Genomic DNA, 7031 nt, shown 5'->3' with positions numbered 1-7031 from the left:
CCAGTAAGCTCTGGAGGCCATTGCGGTACCTCGAGCGGTACCGCGAGCGGTAGTACCACTATGTGTTCACGTGGATAAGTTCTGTGGGATTTCGAATCCAGAGCGGTAGTACCGCTTACCAAAGTGGTAGTACCGCTTAGGCAAAAACTGCAGATAACGGTTGGATTTCGGGGGGCCTATTTAAAGGGCCCTTCTTCTCCAACTCGTTTTTATCTCTCCTCTCTCTCTCTCTCCTCCATTGTTGCTGAGCTTAATCCTTGAGGATCTCCCCAACCATCCAACCAATCTTGCCCAAATTTTGAGGAGTGGTGGAGGAGGCCCCGATCTATAGTTCTACCAAAAGAGATTTCACCAATTCGTGCTAGTCCTTAGTGGATCTTGGAGTTAGGGTTCCTATGGTGGGATCTTGGAGGAAGTGCACCTATGGAGGCTAGCTTGGTGTTGTGCTAGCCCCATAGGTTGTTGGGAGCCTCCTAGTGTTGTGGAGCTCGCCCCAACCTTGTGAAGGAACCACCACCTCGACCGGTGCCATAGTGGAGAAGGGGGAGCCCCTTTGTGGAGCTCTCTCAAGGAAGATGCTGAGGCCTTCTTTCGTGGTGTGGCCACCTAGCCTCTTGTGTGAGGCTAGCACCTCCTCAACGCAGGCGTACTCCCTTTTGTGGGAGTAACTGCGGGAAACAAACCTCGCCTCGTCTCCGCGCCATCCGGTTATCCCGCTCCTTACTCTTACTATCATGCTTGTTTCCTTTACTTGTTGCACTTGCCTAGGATCATACTAGGAACATCTTCACCACTAAAGCAATCACCTTTACCTTCCGCACCGCTAAAACTGAAAAATACTTAAATCTTTTGTAGCGTCCATTCACCCCCCTCTTGTCCGCTACGATCCATTCACCATCAAAAAAAAATCAACATACTTCCTCCATCCGGAATTACCCTGCATTTTAGGTTTAGTTAAATTCATACTTTGTAAAGTTTGACTAAGTGTATGGATAGTGAATGCATATAATATAAGTTAAACACATCTACATTTGTGATAGTGAATACATATAATCTAAAAATATATCTGAAAATATTTGTTCATTGTAATGGATATTGATAATTTTTCTAGATGTTTAGTCAAAGATTGTCAAGTTTAACTTTGGTTAAACCAAAAATGCATGGTAATTATTGACAGAGGGAGTAGTTACTTACTTACTTTTCACTATTCTATTGGCAAAGCATTTACTCCATTGCATGCAAAATACAGGAAATGCAGACACTACAATGTGAGATATGAATCTATAATATCTAAATTGGAGCAACCCACTAAAGGAATTCTCTCAACATGCAAGCTATCCAAGTCATCAGGTGGGTCTCTTAACATGCAGGGCATCCACCTCACCAAGAGCTCCATGTCACACATTTTTCCATATCAGCCTGTTTTGTATTATTTTTCGTGTCTTCCAATTTAATTATTTACTTTTATATATCCACTTTCCTTGAGTAAATGGTTTGAGTGGCTCAAATTCTAGAAACGTCACGGAGAAGAAGTCGACGAGTCTGCCCTCCTACTTGGACCTTTTGTATTCTCTCTCCTATATATCTCACCTTTTTCCATGCTCCTTTGTCTACTTCGTTTCCTTCCTCCAGTCCGTCTCCCAATTTGCTTCATCCTCTCCCGTTTGTTCCCTGGTGACTGTCAATCACTATATCTCTCTAGGTGGTTGTACTGTCTACCACATATGGTATGGTGATGAACCCAAATTTCAGAGTTCCTGGAATTATAAATAAGTGAGTTGGCTTTTGTACATATTGGATACTACCACGTTCAGCAATCAGATGCAGTAAAGTACTAAACCAAATCATCATTCCACAGGAGGTTGGTAAGTAGATGTTGAACTTCATCTTTGCTTTTTCATGTGCTGGATACTTGAATAGTACAATGTTCAGAAAATTTTCAGGTGCGGGCAAGTTGTAACCAAATTTCATTTCACAAGAAGTGGGTAAGTAGCTATTGAAAGCGTTTCTTTTTGTAGGCAATCCACTACAGAGTAATACTGCTATTCGTTGTTAATTTCATCTCCAAACTAAAGATGATTTTCAATTCTCTTTTTGTTGTTCTGTATTGCAGGTACTAGGTTCTTTGCGTATTAGATCAGTCTTCCAACATCAAAAATTTGTAATACATTTATTTACAATTGAGAAGGATGAATTCATTTTAATCTTGAAGATCAGAGGATTCACCAAACATTTTAAATCTACCGCTTTATATATGGCCTCGAAGAATATTAACTTAAGGTGGAACTTCTCTCCGCCTATAGAGTATAAAATTAATTTATTGCTGACATATTAGAAGTATTTTCACACTGATGTGTACACTATATTGTCATTAGTGCTCCTCTGTGTCAAAGTTGTTCGAGTTTGTTTAAAGTATATATAGTTCCATCTGTTCAGATAATCCATTTGAATTAGTAGTTAAGATCAATATTTGTTTGTGAAAGATGCATATTTCTATCTAGCACTATGGTTCAAAATTAGTAAACGAGTCATTCAGCCATTTTTATTAAAACCAATATAGTTATTTACGTAATAACTTGAGAGGGTCATTCCAATTTTTTCTTTGATTTACCTTTTCGATAAGAAAATAGAAGTTTCCTATGGATATTTGGAAATCTACTAGGTGATTCAAACCACAAAAAAGTTAACACTTGAATTTTATTCACCGAATATTCCGCTGCAATGCGCGGGGAATCATCTAGTTTGCACAACAGTAGTGACAAATTAAATGCCTAACGTGAACACGGATACATACAATTGAGAATTACTTAACCCTTCAGACTTGACATGTCAATTTCTCATCTCAGCAAAAGAAAGATCGAATGATGAATTTTCCCAACAATTTCAGAAACATATATGCATACTTGTTTTAAAATGCATAAAGTTCAGCAATATAATTTCATAGAGTAGTCTTACCTTTTGACTAAAAATAGAATGACATGTCATAAATGTATTTACTGTCAACTCTCTGTGAATGCTCAAGTTTCTTTTTTTTACCAAAAGTGTGTTAATACGACATCAAAGACATCAATACTTTTGCCAAGCTTATGCCGTCAAACTTGTTGAAGATTGAATCATAAGAAAATTATTTCTGAGAAAGAGACTCTTCCAAATCATCTCTTATATTGGAAACCGGAACTGCATCAGTGTTTGGAAAAACCTAGCCTCATCCATATACTGTGGCATGTGACAGAACTTCTCTAAACCTTGTACGATCATACAATAAAAAAACCATTAGGAAGGTATTGTCAGGAAAACTTTGGTCAAAAGCCAAAATATTGCCAATCTTTCTTACCTCATTTATTGACGTCAGTGCATATGTCTTTCTGAGAGCTCACATACATATATTTTTGGATTCAGATCATCAGTAGAGATTAACCACTAAGTATCACTTGGAGAAATTCTAAATTTTTCTAAATAAAACGCTCCATAAGATCATAATCCTCATCAAGTTGTGAGAGTTGTTTGACCTAACAGAAGACTACAAGGGGATAAACGATGAAATGCATATTCAGAAAAAAGAAATCCTCTTACACCTTCCATGCTATCCTGACATTATATTGATCATCAGTGTATCATTATGAGATACCCTGCTAATGCTTTCTCTTGATGTGTGAAACGGTGAACACGAGCTATACCCAGAGAGATGACAACAGCTTCTTCACGGCAGCAGAATGCGTGTGCAATAGGCGGAGTCCAGCCGGATGCATCGGGTTAGAAAAAATTCTGAAAATGAACCTTCGATATCTGGCTGGCGTGCAGATGTCCAACCGCAGGGAAAATTAATGTCAAGCTGCGCTCTCATGGCGGCGCTGGGTGCAAAATTCAGAGACAGTAGTATCATAGAAATTCAAAAGCAGATGAGTCCATTTGGAGCAGCTGTGGTGTTGTGAGGATGACACCACACCAGAACAGGAGGGCGGCAGCCATGCACGGCCCAGCACGGCTCCAAGCTAATCGGGGGAGACGGGTGCCGGCGTCTACCTCTCTGATCTCATCGTCCATAGAATAGCTGATTTAGGACGGAGTGCTTTTAGTTAAACTAGCATGGTGGCTCTTGCAAATGCAAGGACATCATCTTTAATGGGCTAAAAACTCTAAAAAAATCATTAGTGCATTTTTTCCAGATGTTTATCCGTCTTATTAGTTTAGATATGGATGCATATTTGTATGCATGACTTTGTCCTTTCCAATGTACATGGAAGTAAATATTTCGTAGTTTTTGTGCTTCGCGTGCCTATTACTACTAATCCACACCTGTATTTATCTAAAGATAGCAGTTATATTTTTAGTGTATCATTTGTGACAACCTCTTCCATAATTAGTGTGCAAAGCTCCGCTCTATAATTAAATTGGTGTTCAACTTTTTCTTAAAATAATTGTAGGATTTATGAGCCTATGGAGAGATATACAATTTCAAGTCAAGACACACGATGTTAGTATTTTATTTAGGCAATCAAAGATGCTAGTCTTTTTAACGCTAGCCAAGAGTTAAAATAATGAAAAAGAAACTAACCGTGCATGCGTTCGGATTCAAATCCTATATATCAGCTTGTAGGGTCGTAGTAAGATTGGCTTGCTTTTTTACGTACACCAGCTCACCAGCCTATTGAAATATTTCTTCGTTTTTCTTTTCTTTCTTTCGTATAACTGATATAGACAGGTCCTGCCATAATCAATTTTTAGTTCATTGAACTGACGCAGCCAGCCTGATCAAATCTCTTCCAGTTTCTGAACGGACTCATATACCTAGCTACCGGCCAAGTTAAATCTATCAATTATCTGTGCTTTCCATGTATTTGAATATATATCAATTAGCTGATTGTCAACAAAAAAATCAATTAGCTTTTCTTTCTATATATGATCGATCAGCTATGGGAGCTTCTACGTACTGGGCATATAGTACTATTCCATAATACAAACCGATTGAGTTTTTAAGAATTTATTTATCAGGTTGAATGATTAAGTTTTACAATATGCAGCATGGAATTGTATCCTAGCCATTAGTATTAGATCCTATCACGTAGATTTGTGTAGCTAGAGTCCTACAGGTATACAACTTGATACGGTAAACATCACTTTTGTACATCTATATTGTTATAAGTAACACCTATTATGTTTTAATTTCGTAGATCAAGATTAAAATCACCAGTTTATATTTTTTTAACATATGTGGATTAAACTAGTGGCTCGTAAAACCGAGCGGCAGGTTCGGTGAGCTAATTACAAACAAAAACTGCTTCCTCGAAAACACCTTTATTTTACTTTTATTATAAAATTAAATTAATTAATAGATGATATTTTCCATACTATATATTTGGAAAACTTTACAATTTTTTATTTTAACTAAGCCCTAAATGTAGTGTAAATAAAAAAACAGAGAGTGATAAATCATTTACACCGTGGACTCCAATAATAGATTAAATGAATGTCATAAGTTTATTCCGGAAAAAGAATTAAACATGCTAGCTAGGGCGTTCAGCAAAAAAAACGTACATGTCCCTTTGCTAACACGTAGTGGCAAGGCCTTTTTTTTCTTTGAAGATGTCACGTTTTCAGCCACCAAAGCTTAGTTGCGTAAACAGCTGGACTTTTTTCTTTCAAACTTTCCATATCTTAGTTTTGTATACGGCCGGGTCTTGCTAGTTTGCTGATATTACGTTCCAGCCAAATGGACACTTCTATTTACGGTGCATCTCCCTCAATTATATGAGTCCAGGTTGGAGAGACGTGACATTCTCAATATAAACTGTGTCAAATATGTTACGTTACAACTAATCTTTCATAAAATCCTAGCCATACATTTTATATCTAACTATTAATATTAATATAAATGATGTGGATCAATGTGGTGGCTCTATTAATCCACCTTATTTTGCTTTTAGTATATAATAGACAAGAGCCCATCGAAATCGACCTCCGTGCAGAAGAGGACGGCGTCGCGGTGGGTTACCTCCTGCATCCTTGCTGTGCCGGCGATAAGCCCCTCCTGGCCTCTCGTCACCTGCAAAGCCATCTCGCCTTCACCTCCATTTGTCGCGCGTTGGGGCACTGATCCTGGACGGCGCCTCTCGGGTTTCGCATGGCCTCCATCCTCCTCGTCCCTCACCACTACCGTTTGCCATGCAATGGGTCGCGGGTGGAGCCACTCCACGACCTCCGTTCGATTCACCGTAAGTTGGTTGCCGCGTTCCTGGGACACCGATCCAGGATGACGATTGGAGCACGAGGGTGACGCCATGGCTGTGGTATGTGGAGGATGGGATCCAGAACGGGTGACTGCAGGTTGATTGTTACCTAATACTAGTTGAATGCCCGTGCGTTGCCACGGAATCAAAAAATAAACACAGTAATAAAAAGTTACTTTAATTCAAATCTGAGCTTAAATTGTTTACGGGACATACACTACGGGAAAAATAGGCGTCGCCGTGCAGCCTTTCTTTGCCGTGTGTCCCCGCACGGCAAAGATTTCTTTGTCGTGCGCACAGATAAAAACGCACGGCAAAGATCTTGGCCACGGGAAAGATAGACACAAGCGCACGGCAAATATACGATTCACGGCAACGATGGAAGAGGCCGCACGGCACAGAAAGGTGCACGGCAATGGCCCAACACACCGCACAACAAAGACTTGGTGCACGGCAAAGGCGTTGGGCATTGCCGTGCCTCATCCTTTGCCGTGCGCGCAGGTGGGTTGCACGGCAAAGCAACCTTTGCCTAGTGTTTTTGAAAAACGCACGGTAAAGAAGACTTTGCCTAGTGTAAGCGCATGGCAAAGATGTAAAACATTCAGAGATGTTTTTATACTCAAGAGAGATCGATTTCGCTCATGTACATATACACCATCTTCCATAAAGACGACACGGCAGCAGTATATTACTGGGCTGTATGGATAACTTGAAAGATACTTTGATTTCGCCTTCGCCTCAACTGCCGACGACTTCAACTACGAACAACTCCATCGCCGTTAAATCCAGAGGAACCTACATCGC

Source organism: Lolium perenne, chromosome 4 (assembly GCF_019359855.2).
Source record: "Lolium perenne isolate Kyuss_39 chromosome 4, Kyuss_2.0, whole genome shotgun sequence".
NCBI classification, from domain to species: domain Eukaryota; kingdom Viridiplantae; phylum Streptophyta; class Magnoliopsida; order Poales; family Poaceae; genus Lolium; species Lolium perenne.
The sequence above is the reverse complement of the archived record's forward strand: the minus strand, read 5'-3'. Positions refer to the sequence as shown.